Source organism: Jaculus jaculus, chromosome 9 (genome assembly GCF_020740685.1).
Source record: "Jaculus jaculus isolate mJacJac1 chromosome 9, mJacJac1.mat.Y.cur, whole genome shotgun sequence".
NCBI classification, from domain to species: domain Eukaryota; kingdom Metazoa; phylum Chordata; class Mammalia; order Rodentia; family Dipodidae; genus Jaculus; species Jaculus jaculus.
In genome coordinates, this window is record NC_059110.1 from 11,884,308 (window position 1) to 11,898,162 (window position 13,855).

The window sequence follows — 13,855 nt, forward strand, 5'->3', positions numbered from 1 at the left end:
AGAAAAATCAAGTCACACACAAAGGCAAATCCATCAGGATCGCTGCAGATTACTCAACACAAACTTCAAAAGCCAGAAGGGCTTGGAATGATGTATTCCAAGTTCTGAAAGATAACAACTGTCAACCAAGATTACTTTATCCAGCAAAGCTATCCATCAAAATTGATGGAGAAATAAGGACATCCCACAACAAAAACAGGCTAAAAAGACTGTATGGATTTGTGTGCGCTTATCCAATGGCTTTTGTGCGCAACAACTGGCCAAAAATGGAAAAATAAATCCTGACTTGCCTATAAGGGTATATAGGCTCCTTCTCACACTCTGACTCATCTTGTTACTGAGGGGCTGAAGTGTGTGCATGTGTGTGCATGCGTGTGTGTGTGTGTGTGTGTGTGTGTACACTCATGCTGTGCTAAGGATTAAACCCAGGGCCTCATGCATAGTAGGTAAGTGCTTTCCTTCTAAGCTATACCTTCACGTGAGGTTTGCAGTTCCGTGTTGTTTGTTTCATAGTGCTGGACTCTTTCCACTTAGGGCCTCATGCACACTTGGCGAGAGTTTCACTTTACCACTGAGCTACCCGACCAACGGAGGTTGTGTTTGTTTGTGTTTGTGGCACTGACTGAGCCCGAGGCCTCCTCCTGCTAGGCAAGCGCCCTGCCATGGAACCTCCACCAGCCCTTCTTGGGTAGATGGAGTCAGATGGTACAGTGTTGCACCAGGCTAGACTAAAGCAAGATTGGACTCAGGGTGCACGCATCTGGAGTTCGTTTGCAGTGACTGGAGCAAACGTTCTCTCTCTCCCTCTTTCTCTCTGTCAAATAAAGAAATAAAAATAAAAGGTATCTTTTTTAAAAAGTAAGAAATCCTTAAAAGAAAGAAAGAAGGAAGGGAGGGAGGGAGGGAGGGAGGGAAGGAAGGAAGGAAGGAAGGAAGGAAGGAAGGAAGGAAGGAAGGAAGGAAGGAAGGAAGGAAGGAAGGAAGGAGAGAGGGAGGGAAAGAAAAGAATGGGGCTCAGGGCTGGCCCCTGAGTCCCAGGGACTCACCGGTGACCCGTGTCACCAGCTATGAGAGGAAAGGGACAGAGTGTGGGTGGCTGAGCGGCATCACAGCTTGGACTTTCTTTTTCTTTGTTTGAGGGGAGGAGGGGATGGCCTCACGTAGCTCATACTGCCCAGGCAAATGTGCATACAACCTGGGTTTGAACTTGCAGTCCTCCGGCTTCAGCCTCCGGAGGGCTGGGATTACAAGCATGTGCCCCGATGCCAGCCTCCAGTAGGGATTTCTGAATTAACACATGGTGACGGCCCTCATATCAAGAATTCCCTCCATGGGGCGGGGGCTGGACGGATGGCTTAGCAGTTAAGGTATTTGCCTGCAAAACCAAAGGACCCAGGTTCGATTCCCAGGACCCATGTTAGCCAGACGCACAAGGGGATGCACACGTCTGAAGGAGCCCTGGTGTACCCGTTCAACCTCTCTCTCTTTCTCTCTCTCTTTTTCTCTATCTCCCGCTTTCTCTGTCAAACAAACAAATAAATAAAAACAACTCCCCTCATGGGCACTCTGCCAGTGAGAAGAGATGGTAACAGAAAACAAGATAGGAGGCTGGGAGAAGAAGGTTGCCATGGGGTAGGTCTTAGCCAAGGGAAAGGTCGAGAGTAAGGAAGTGAGGTGCAGAGCTGAAGGCAGAACCATCCACGCACTACTCCATGTTTGTTTTGGACAGATTTTCCCCCATTTTTGCACACACACCCCCCCTTGGATGCCCAATGTGATTGAAAAGAGCTCTCTGCATACCCTGTAGTCTGTTGGCATGCTTTTAAAAAATTTATTTATTTATTTATTTATTTATTTGCAAGCAGAGAGAAAGAGATAAAGAGAAAGAACGGGCACATCAGGGTCTCCAGCCACAGCAAACTCCAGACACATGTGCCACCTTGTGCATGTGGCTTACGTGGGTCCTGGGGAATCAAACCTGGATTCCTTGGCTTTGCTGGCAAGCACCTTAACCACTAAGCCATATCTTTAGGCCTGTTTGGATGGTCTGGGGGACTTGGCGGTTGCAGGTTGGGGGGTGGAGAAAAGAGAGAGAGAGAGAGAGAGAGAGAGAGAGAGAGTGTGTGTGTGTGTGTGTTGTGTGTGTGCGTGTGTGTTGTGTGTGTGGATGTTGTGTGTGTGTTGTGTGTGTGTGTGCGGGTGGGTGTGTGTGTGTGTTGTGTGTGTGTGTGTTGTGTTGTGTGTGTGTGTTGTATGTGTGTGTTATGTTGTGTGTAGTGTTGTGTGTGTGTGTGTTGTGTGCTCCTGCAGGGTGAGTTTGGCACACACAGACATACGCCCACATGTTTACCCTCTAAAATTTCACAGTGCGAACTGGGGAGAGGCCGGCTCTACTAACTGGGAACGGAGCTGGGGCCTCTCAGCAGGCCTGGGGAAACCATTTATCTTGGCTCCTTGGGCAGCTGCTAATCACAATGAGGAAGTCATAGAAGGAGGAACCGTCCAGGAAGGAAAAGTCTCCAGGCCTGGAGAATTCTCCCTCTTATCTAAACAAAGTCCCCTGGGTGCCAGTCTGCGGGCACTGGTCGTGAAATCCCACGCAAATGGGTTCTGCTGAGGGGAGGATTTCCACAGAGCGCCCGAGGTGCCCCTGAAATTAGATCGCTTCCAGGAGTGTAAAATCAGCCATGAACACTTCACCTCCTTCGAAACCAATTCTTTTCTTTAAAAAAAAAAAATAAATTATTATTATTATTGTGCTGGGAATAGAACTCAGAGCCTTAGGCTAGGCAAGCTCCTTCCTCTGAACTCTGCTCTAGCCTGCGGAATTAAGGGAAAAGCTGCTCCCAGCTAAGATGAACCCCCTCACCAGCACGGGGGGGGGGCGGGGGGAGCAGAGCTGGGCTGCAGGCATGGTGGGAAGAAGTGCTGGCTACCAGCAGAAAACTAGCCTTATTATTATTATTATTTTTTGTTTTTGAGGCAAGTCCAGCAGACTGGCCTTTTAAGTGAGAGAGCAAGAGAGAGAGAGAGAGAATCACTGTGCCAGGGCCACCAGCCACTGCAACCAAGTTCCACGCGTGTGCACCCGTGCGCACGTGCCACCTTGCACACTTGCAGCACTTTGAGCGTCTGACTTTCACGGGGCCTGGAGGAGAGTGGAACATGGGTCCTTAGGCTTCGCAGGCAAGCGCCTTAACCGCTAAGCCATCTCTCCAGCCCAAGATTCCCCCTTTTCTGAATTAAAAAAAGAAAGTATTTTTAAGCCCAGTGCTGTGGCGCACGCCTTTAATCCCAGTACTCTGGAGGCAGAGGTAGGAGGATGGCTGTGAGTTCAAGGTTGCCCTGAGACTACATAGTGAATTCGAGGTCAGCCTGGGTTAGAGTGAGGCCCTAACTCAAAAAACAAAAAAGAAAAAAAAAAAGTATTTTTGTGTACTTATTTGTGAGGAGAAGAAGAAGGATGGGTCCACCTCAGATGCACGCACCACTTTGTGTGTCCGGCTTTACATGGGTTCTGGGGAATCAAACCTGGGCCAGTGGGCTTGAAAGAAAGTGCCTTTAGCAGGGCATGAAGACACACACCTTTAATCCCAGCACTCAGGAGGCTGAGGTAGGAGGATCACCACAAGTTCGAGGCCACCCTGAAACTTCATAGTGAATTCCACATCAGCCTGGGCTACAGCAAAACCCTACCTCGAAAAACCAAAAAAACTTTAAAAAAGAAAAAAAGGGGGTGGGGCTGGAGAGATGGCTTAGCAGTTAAGCACTTGCCTGTGAAGCCTAAGGACCCCCGTTCCAGGCTCAATTCCCCAGGACCCACGTTAGCCAGATGCACAAGGGGTCGCATGCGTCTGGAGTCCGTTTGCAGTGGCTGGGAGCCCTGGCGTGCCCATTCTCTCTCTCTCTCTGCCTCTTTCTCCCTCTGTCTGTCACTCTCAAATAAATAAATAAGCAAAAATATTTTTAAAAGAGGAACGAGGGGGCTGGAGAGATGGTTCAGCGGTCAAGCCGCTTGCCTGCAAAGCTTAACAATGCCGGTTCAATTCCCAACTACCCATACAAAGCCAGATGCAGGAGCCCACACATGTGGAGTTCATTTGCAGGCATATTCACTCTCTCTTTCTCTCTCTCTCTCCCCTTGCAAATAAATAAATAACTAAATAAATTTTAATAGTAACAAGAGGTCTGAGGATAGTTTAGTAGCAGTGTACTTGCCTAGTGTATGAAGCCTTATGCTCAGTCCCCACTACTGCAAAGTAGAGAAGGAAGGAAGGAAGGGAGGAAGGGGAGAGAAGGAGGGAGGGAGGAAGGGAGGGAGGGAGGGAAGAAGGAAGGGAGGGAAGGACAAGGAAGGCCTTGCTGAGCACGGTGTCTGGGGGGCAGGACTGCGGAAGGCAAAACTGCCCTACGGACACACTTGCCCGCATGCAGGGCCAGGCGTGCGGGGCCTTTGGGCCACACATGCAGCTACCGCATGGGTCTCTGGCAGTCTGAGAGATGGGGCGTGGGTGGAGGAAGCAAGGGCCGGGGGGTTCACCTTGGAGGCTACCGCCCTTCCCTGCTTTCGGTCTGTCTGTCTGTCTGTCCCTGCTTCCTGACCTGCCGTGGTGTGAAGTGAGGAGCCCCAGCTGCAGGCTTCCACCACCACAGCGTCCCCTGTCACCGCGCCTTTGACACAATGGAGTATGTCCCCCAAATAACTGCTGTCTCTGTTACATCGGCTTGTCAGGCATTTGTCCCAGCAACCACACGACACCCCAGGACTGCCCGCTCACTGCCAACGCCTAAAGACCGAGGCAAACAGAATGCGCTACTGACCTTCACCCTCCACCCAACTGCCGAAGATGAAAGACGTCATGGTCCCTGGGCAGCTTACGAGCTCCTCCATCTTCGGGGTCCTCCTTCCCTGCAAGAAAGCAACACACGGCTCATCAGCGCTTCTGCGTGAGCTATCAAGTCACATGGCCTTAAGTGAAATGCCCCAGGTGGTGGACAAGGTGACATCACTGGGAATGAACGCCTAGGAGAGCGCACGTTCCTTTACGACAGCTACCCCTCTCCTTCCTCGCCTCCGAGGTCAGAGAAAAAACATCGGTCACCCTTCTGCAGGACGGCAGCAAGAAATGGTCACAGAGAGAAAAGGCTGAGAGCAGAAGGGGGATCCAGACGTGTTTCGGAGAATGAAAAGGTGAACGGGCCCCAGCGTGGTGGCGCACGCCTTTAATCCCAGCACTCGGGAGGCAGAGGTGGGAGGATCGCCGTGAGTTCGAGGCCACCCTGAGACTACAAAGTGCGTTCCGGGTCAGCCTGGGCCAGAGTGAAACCCTACCTCAAAAAACCAAAAAGAAAAGAAAGACAGAAAAAAGTGAGCGGCCCTCAGGTCTGTACTTGGGAACACACACTTTGAGATGCCCCTTTGCGCAGGAGAAGGAACAAGACCCAGACAGCGTGCCCTGCCCACAACCTCTGGTCACGACTTCGGCAACCGCCCTTTTCCTGCTAACCCAGTCTCAATTTAGGTGGAAATAATAGCTCCTTGAAGGCTTCCATTTACACAAAAACCTCTGACTTCCCCTTTAAACTTATTTAAAAATCTTTCTAAATATGGAAGTAATTTTCATTTTTGCAATGAAATTCTAATAATAAGCTCAATTATCCATTTTTTTAATGAAAAAAAAATGTGGGGGTCCCACCAGTCTTAGCAAAAAGAAACTGTTCCCCATGACAGTCCCATATTTTCAGACAGAGGTTGACCTGAACTCCAGGAAGAAATCGGGTCCCTGAAGAACAATGTTAGTGCTACAGCCAATCAGAACCTTGGGCTAATGGAGTGCAAGCCTCTCACTGCCTTAGAGAGTGCTGTCAATTAAAGGACATCTGGCCAAAGAACCCAAGCAAAATGCACCGTAATTGAGCATCTGTTGGCACTGGGCTCATGGAATCTCTCAGTTCTCACAATGGCCCCATGAGGCACACACCAGCACTCCTTTGTTTAACAAATAGGGCCACCAAGACCCAAAGAGAATGTGTTCTAGGGTCAACGATTATTTATCTGTGCATGTGCCATATACTGCTTGCCTGCAGTGAGTTTATATAATCTACTGGGGGGGGGGAGGGTAGGGGGGAGTTAGGTACCTTAAAGAGAACTACATTGTTCAAACTGCAACATATTAAAAGCATATGCAGGACTGGAGAGATGGCTTAGCAGTTAAGGTACTTGCCTGTGAAGGCTAAGGACCCAGGTTCAAATCCCCAGAGCCCATGTAAGCCAGATGCACAAGGTGGCGCATGCATCTGGAGTTAGTTTGCAGTAGCTCTCTATCTGCCTCTTCCTCCCCCTCTTTCAAATAAGTTAAATATATATATATATTAAAAGTATATGCAGCCGGGTGTGGTGGCGCATGCCTTTAATCCCAGCACTCGGGAGGCAGAGATAAGAGGATTGCTGTGAGTTCGAGGCCACCCTGAGACTACCTGAATTCCAGGTCAGCCTGAGCTAGAGTGAGAGTCTACCACGGGAAAAAAAAAAAAAAAAAAAAATTTAAAAGGATATGCAATTCCTTTGAGTCTTTCTTTTCTTATATTTTTCCTTTTATTTTCAGTACTGAGGATTGAACCTAGAATCTTGCCCAGGCTAGTAGGCCAGCATTGGTTGTATCCTCAGCCCCTGTTTACTGTTTGTTTTGAGACAGGATCTCACTATGTTGCCCAGGCTACAGGACTCACTCTGGACCACAGGAAGGCCTTGAATTTGGGATCCTCTTGCATCAGTTTCCTGAGTACCTGAATTTATAGTCTTTATCACCAGGCTCTGCTTTAGTGGGCAGTAGCATATGCCTGTGTCTTAGTACTTGGGTAGCCAGGAGGATCAAGAGTTCCAGGCCAAGCCAGGCATGGTGGCACACACTTTCAATCCCAGCACTTGGGAGGCTGAGGGAGAAGGACTGCCTTGAGTTCAAGATCACTCTGAGACCGCATAGTGAATTTAGTGAACTCCAGGTCAGCCTGGGCTAGAGCAAGTCTCTACTTCAACCCCCCCCCCCAAAAAAAAAGAGTTATTGGCCAACCTGGGTTACATGGCAGCAAGAAACTATCTCAAAAAGAAAATGCACAAATAAATACATTAAAACAGAGTAGTATTCATATGGATAGATGTGTATGTTTCAGTCTATGTGTACTGGCTTGCAATACAAAACACATTATCATGAGTAGGTCATGGCAAAAAGAAGTGTGAAGGCTGGTGAGTGAGAACAAGATGACCACTATGCTCTTAGAGAACAAAACAAACAAACAAACAAACAAAAACTGGACAGTTCCTGGGAAAGTACTTCATGAGCCAAAAAGTAGTTTGTAACTATTCACCAATTTACTTGTTATCTATACTGATAAATTACCATGTGAAAATTAAAAGCCTTTAGTGCCCACAAGGAGATGAAATTGTATTTGATGTTTCTTGAGTGTGTAATTTTCACCCATCGTTATTTATTTATTTAGAGACAGGGTCTCATTATATAGCCTAGGTTGGTCTCAAGCTCAAAATCTTCCTTCCTCAGTCTTCCAAGTGCAGGCAGAGCAGACATACCCCCACTAGGTCTAGCCCATACATTTTTATTTTTAAACCAAGGACTCATATTTAACTAACAAGTTTCAGTGCAGTACAGAATAGAGTTAAAAACACAATTGAGGGCTGGAGAGATGGCTTAGTGGTTAAGCACTTGCCTGTGAAGCCTAAGGACCCCGGTTCGAGGCTCGGTTCCCCAGGTCCCACGTTAGCCAGATGCACAAGGGGGCGCACGCATCTGGAGTTCGTTTGCAGAGGCTGGAAGCCCTGGCGCGCCCATTCTCTCTCTCTCCCTCTATCTGTCTTTCTCTCTGTGTCTGTCGCTCTCAAATTAATAAATAAAAAATGAACAAAAAAAAAATTTAAAAAAAAAAAAAAAAAACACAATTGAGGCCGGAGAGATAGCTTAGCAGTTAAAGCACTTGCTTGCAAAGCCTAAGGACCAAGGTTCAATTTCCCAGTACCCACGTAGCTCAGATGCACAAAGTGGCACATACATCTGGAGTTCGTTTGCAGTGACTAGAAGTCCTGGCGTGCCCATTCTCTCTCTCTCAAATAAATAAGTAAATAAAATTAAATTAAAAACGTAATTGTCCTTCATAGCCAAACTGCAAGTGAACTTTCATTAATAAAGACAAAACAGAAAACCAGACTGGAGAGATGGCTTGCCTAAGGACCCTACTTTGATTCCCCAGTACCATGCCATAGGTTGGCCTCTAACTCATGGCAATCCTTCTACCTCTGTCTCCCGAGTACTGGGATTAAAGATGCTCACCAACACGCCTGGCTCTCCTCTACTATTTCTTATAGAGCTAGAATTTTCCTTCAAGTCTTTGTCCAGAGACACGAAATAATGTGTGAAAAAGTTATCACAAGATCAACAGTCTTGGAACAGAAAGCTTTTCTCAAATGTTAGCACAACAGCATGCTTAGTCTACATTCAGAAGTAGTTTGCTCCTTAACTTTTTAAATTACATCTACTTGTAGGTTTCACCGTTCATTTAAAAGGAGGTGCTGGGCTCAGTGGATAGAGCACTTGCTGCTCAAACTAGAATGCCTGAGTTCAATCCCAAGACCCCAAGTAAAAAGCCAGGAGCAGAGCTGGAGAGATGGCTTAGCAGTTGAGGCATTTGCCTACAAAGCCCAAGGAACCTGGCTCAATGCTCTAGGACCCACGTAAGCCAGATGCACAAGGGGGCGCATGTATCTGGAGTTCATTTGCAGTGGCTGGAGGCCCTGGCATGCCCATTTTTTCTCTCTCTCTTTCTCTTTCTATCAAATAAATAAATATATATTTTTTTAAAGCCAGGAGTCATGGTGGGAGGGGAGCTTCTGTAATCCTAGCACACTGATGCAGAGACAGAAGAATTTTCCAGAAGTTCACCACAAGCACCACAAAGGAGAAAAACAAGACTCCAGAGCGAGAAGCCCTGCTTCAAACGAGGTGGACGGGCATGGACAGACCTGGACGTTCTTCTCTGACCACCACGTGTGTGCCATGCCATGCAAGCACCCACACAAATGAAATAATAAATAAAACTAGGTGTGAAACTTTAAAAAAAAAATAAGTCACAAAATTATAGGCAACACAAGACAAGGTACCTAAAGAGTTTCTGTTGGTTGATAGAATTTAGCTTAAGACTTCATGTTTTACATAAAGGTTCTTCAACAGATAAAGTCGAAAAAGGGAGAGAAAGCATTTGCAGTATTAAAATGAATTAAAAGATGTATTAAATATTTTATTTCTTCACTTTGTTTCTGAAGGCTCATCCCAGGACCTCACACATACTTTACTACCAAGTTATATACTCTTGGGTATTTTTTTTTTTTTAACTTTTTATGGTAGGGGTCTCACTCTAGCCCAGGCTGGCCTGGAATTCACTCTGTAGTGTCAGGGTGGCCTCAAACTCCCAGCAATCCACTACCTCTGCCTCCCAAACGCTGGGAGTAAAAGGCCCGTGTCAGGGGCTGGAGGGATGGCTCAGCAGTTAAGGCGTTTGTCTGCAAAGGGGTGGGGGACTAACGATACAGTGACCAGTGACTCGGCATTTCTAGGTCATGTAAGACATAAGAATTAAAGCTCATATTTCCTTCATCTGTCAAAGGACAGGCTGAGAGCCGTGGGCCTTGGCACACCACTTGTGAGCTCTATTACCCTTGAGCAGCCGCTCCTGGCTCCTCCTGGCTAAGCATTCGTGTGCAGTGACTTGCAGGACAGGTGTGTCTAATCCACCTTGCCAGCAAGCAGAGTTCCCCATAGCTTTGGAACTAATTTCTAAAAAAATATTTTATTCAGGGCTGGAGAGGTGGCTTAGTGGTTAAGCGCTTGCCTGTGAATCCTAAGGATCCTGGTTCAAGGCTTGATTCCCCAGGACCCACGTTAGCCAGATGCACGAGGGGGCACACGCATCTGGAGTTCGTTTGCAGTGGCTGGAGGCCCTGGCGTGCCCATTCTCTCTCTCTCTCTGCCTCTTTCTCTGTCTGTCACCCTCAAATAAATAAATAAAAATAAACAACAAAAATATTTTTTTTATTTATTTATAAAGAGAGAGGGAGAGAATATGAGAATGGGTGCATCAGGGCCTCTGTCCAGATGCCCAACGCAGTACATGCGTTGGATACAAAGAAACTGAACCTGGTCATTAGGCATTTCAGGCAAGTACCTTAACCACTGAGCCATCTCTTCAGCCCCCCAAACTAATTTTTTAAATATCTTGTATCTAAAATGCATATTTTTCAGCATTCTCTTTTGTTATTAGTTTTTAAAATATTCACATATTTATGTGGGGAGGATGAGGTATGGACATGCCAGGCCTCTTGGTGCTGCAAACAAACTCCAGATGCATGCACCACTTTGTTCACCTGGTTTTCACGTGGGTACTGGGGGATCAAACCTGGGCTGGCCGGCTTTGCAAACCAGTGCCTTTAACCACTGAGCAATCTCTCCCGCCCATGCTTTTCGGCTTCTTTTAATTTAGTTTAGATTTTTATTTTAGAGAGAGAGAATTGGTGCATCAGGGCCTCAGCTACTGCACTTGAACTCCAGACACTTGCGCCACCTAGTGGGCATGAGCGAGCCTGTGCTTGCCTCATTGCTTCACCTTTGTGTGCCTGGCTTACATGGGATCTGGAGAGTGGAACATGGGTCCTTAGGCTTTGCAGGCAAGTGCCTTTAACTGCTAAGCCATCTCTCCCACCCTGAAATTTTTATTATTTATTCATCTGAGACAGAGAGAGGGAGAGAGAGAGGGAGTGAGAATGGGTGCACCAGGGCCCCTAGCCACTGCAAACAAACTCTAGACACACATGCCACTATGTGCATCTGGCTAACGTGGGTCCTAGGGAATCGCACCTGGGTCCTTAGGCTTCTCAGACAAGTGCCTTCACTGCTAAGCCGTCTCTCCAGGACTGCTTTTAGGCTTTCTCATATGTGAGGTGTGTGCACGTGTGTGGCGTGTGCAGATGTGTACACTCTGTGTGCCCCCGTGCATCAGGTGCCCCTCATCACTCCTCTGCCTTGTTTCTTTGGGACAGGGTCTCTCACTGAAGTGTCACCAAGTTCGGGTGACACTGAGAGACCAGTGGGCCACATGATCCTCTCTCTGCTCCCCTCGGGGCTGGGATTACAGCCATGAGTGGCCATGCTTGGTTGAACAACTCAGGTCCTCCTGTCTGTACAGCCAGCGCTCTCTCCCTCCGAGGCCTGCTTTGAGATTTGACTTGAGTTTGGAGCAGCTCAGAATTTCCTCTTCCCACAGGAATAGCTGAGACGGATCCCAGATAGATTCTACCAAAGCCACACTGCCTACAGAAGAGAGGGCCTGGGTGCCCAGCCTCCATTGGCAAAGGCCTCCACTGTACCTCCTGGCCTGCCTCCAGGGTGGGGAAAGCAAGCAAGGAGCTCTGAGACCTGTGCCAGGGTGTGAGACTCCAGCTCTCCAGAGGCCAAGTTCACTCCCTTTTCTGTAACTAAATTAAAAAAAAAAAAAAAAAAAGGCCCTTTTTCTATTTATTGGCTCCAAGGGCTGTTTAACATGGGAGCACAAAGAGCCAGCGGGAGAGCCACAGCGCGTGGACTAGAATGCCTTCCAATCACAATAAACACTCTCAAAGAGGGAGGAAGATGGTAAGCGATAGATTTCCTTTCTAACATTCTTTAAAATAAACGCATCGCCTTGGTGGAGGCGTGTTTCCGCCAGCTGTAAGAAGGATGGAGAAACACAGCCTCGTATTCTACCTATGCTGTACCTGGCCTGCTTTCAGCCTGGAGTTTGAAACCTGCCTCCCGGGGGACAGGGGGCCCAGGGGGTCAGGAGACTGCTCACAGCCCTGAAATCAACAAGGATTCTTTCCCTCCCATCAGCCCTGGGCAGTGTGACATCCAGCAAGATGCTGGCCTCTGACATGTTCTGCCTCCTGCATCCTCCAAGTTGAGTCTTGGACCACTGAAAAATGCTGTGGGTGCGTGCATGTGCGTGTGTATGTGTGTGTGTGTGTTAGAGACCCCAGCCACAGTAGGCTGCAGCCCAGGGCAAGACGAGCCTAAATTCTGGGCCCCGTTCCATTTTTGGAGCAATTTCCCCTGAAGCATGTTGGCAAAATCCACCAAGTTTTTTGTTTGTTTTTTAGGTAGGGTCTCACTCTGGTCCAGGCTGACCTGGAATTCACTATGTAGTCTCAGGGTGGTCTCGAACTCACGGCGGTCCCTTCTACCTCTGCCTCCCGAGTGCTGGGATTAAAGGCGTGTGCCTGGCCCCAAATCCACCAAGTTTTAAAACAAAATGTGATGGTTATGAATGGGTATAAAGGATCTTGTTTTCTCCAACCACTCCTCCGAACCCATCCCTTCTACTGGTTGAGTCCACGTGTCTCTCTGGATTACTCTTTGAACAAGGTCACAGCACAAGGTAGTTACACCCTAGCAAGCCCTAAAACATCCCATTGTCAAAAAGTCCCCTTCCTGATCCTTGTCAGAAGAGAGGGTAAGAACACAGGCTCTCAAGGGCTTTCGAAAGAGAGAACCAAAGCTGAGCGCGCTGGCTGCAGCGAGAGGATCACGAAGAGTTCAAGGCCAGTGTGGCCTATCTAGTGCCCTTGAGGTCTCCCTGAGCTACATGGTGAGTTTGAGATCAACCTGAGCTACACAGTGATTCCCTGTCTCAAAAGAAAGAGAGATCCAGCACTTGGGAGGCAGCGGTAGGAGGTTTGCCATGAGTTCAAGGCCACCCTGAGACTACATAGTGAATTCCTGGGCTAGAGTGAGACCCTACCTCAAAAAAAAAAAAAAAAAAAAAGAGAAGAGGAAAGAACGAAAGGAAGGAAGGAAAGAAGGAAGGAAGGAAGGAAGGAAGGAAGGAAGGAAGGAAGGAAGGAAGGAAGGAAGGAAGGGAAGGAAAAGACAAAGAGAAAGGAAAGGAAGTGGGTTAAGTCAATATGGTCATAGTACCAGCTACTGGGCAGGAGGATGACCGCCCACGCCCTCCCAACCCTAAGCTGGCCATAGAAAGGACCTCACACCTGGCATTTCCTTGAAAGTCTTCAGATCCCCATCATCAATGCCTCCGTCACTGCTGCTAAAAGCAATAGTCCGTGAACGGTCTGCTCATCATAAGGACAGAGGAGCCTGCTTTAGGGAGTGACTCATTGCTATGGGCAGTGCTGCCCCCTAGAGGTGTGCAAAGCACAGCCTGTAACACTGCACACAGCAGCCTTGGTTACAACATCACAAAATGTTCTTTATTCACATATTTATGTGTTATAAAGGCAATATCCATGAAATAGATTCAATAAAAGTCAGTTCTTTCACACATCCATATAAATCCTATTGGTCATTCATATTCATTTGTGGTTTAGTTATTCTATACCAACACCAACAAGTTCATTATGCTTAATGCCTATGTGTTCTGATTTCTTTTGCTTTTCATGTTTTGAATGTAAATCCACTTGAAAGTCAGAATTAGTTTCACTTGAGTCCACAGTTTGATCTTTAATTTCTCTCCTTATCTCACTGATTTCTAGAAATCAGGGCTAGACATTAATTCTATCTTATAAAAATTTCTGACACAAGCACACACCCATAATTTCAGCACTCAGAACACTGGGGCAAGAGGATCATAAATTCCAGGCCTGAGCCACAGACAGAAACTTTCCTTAAAAAACAATAACAAGAAGGGCAGGAGAGATGGCTTAGTGGTTAAGGTACTTGCCTACAAAACGTAAGGACCCAGGTTCAACTCCCCAGAGCTCACGTAAGCCAGGTGCACAAGGTGGCACATGCATCTGGAGTTCATT

General features: G+C 47.5%; 1 protein-coding gene across 1 annotated transcript in view; it reads right to left on the bottom strand.

Annotated features, from left to right (window-relative positions):
• Positions 1 to 4,819: 4,819 nt before the first annotated feature.
• Scaf8 (SR-related CTD associated factor 8) overlaps positions 4,820 to 13,855 on the bottom strand; it is a 214,537-nt gene continuing 205,501 nt past the window's right edge. The window contains exon 22 of the mRNA XM_045158857.1: positions 4,820 to 4,909. The gene's annotated coding sequence lies outside the window, so the exon portion shown is untranslated. The remainder of the gene's footprint in view (positions 4,910 to 13,855) is intronic.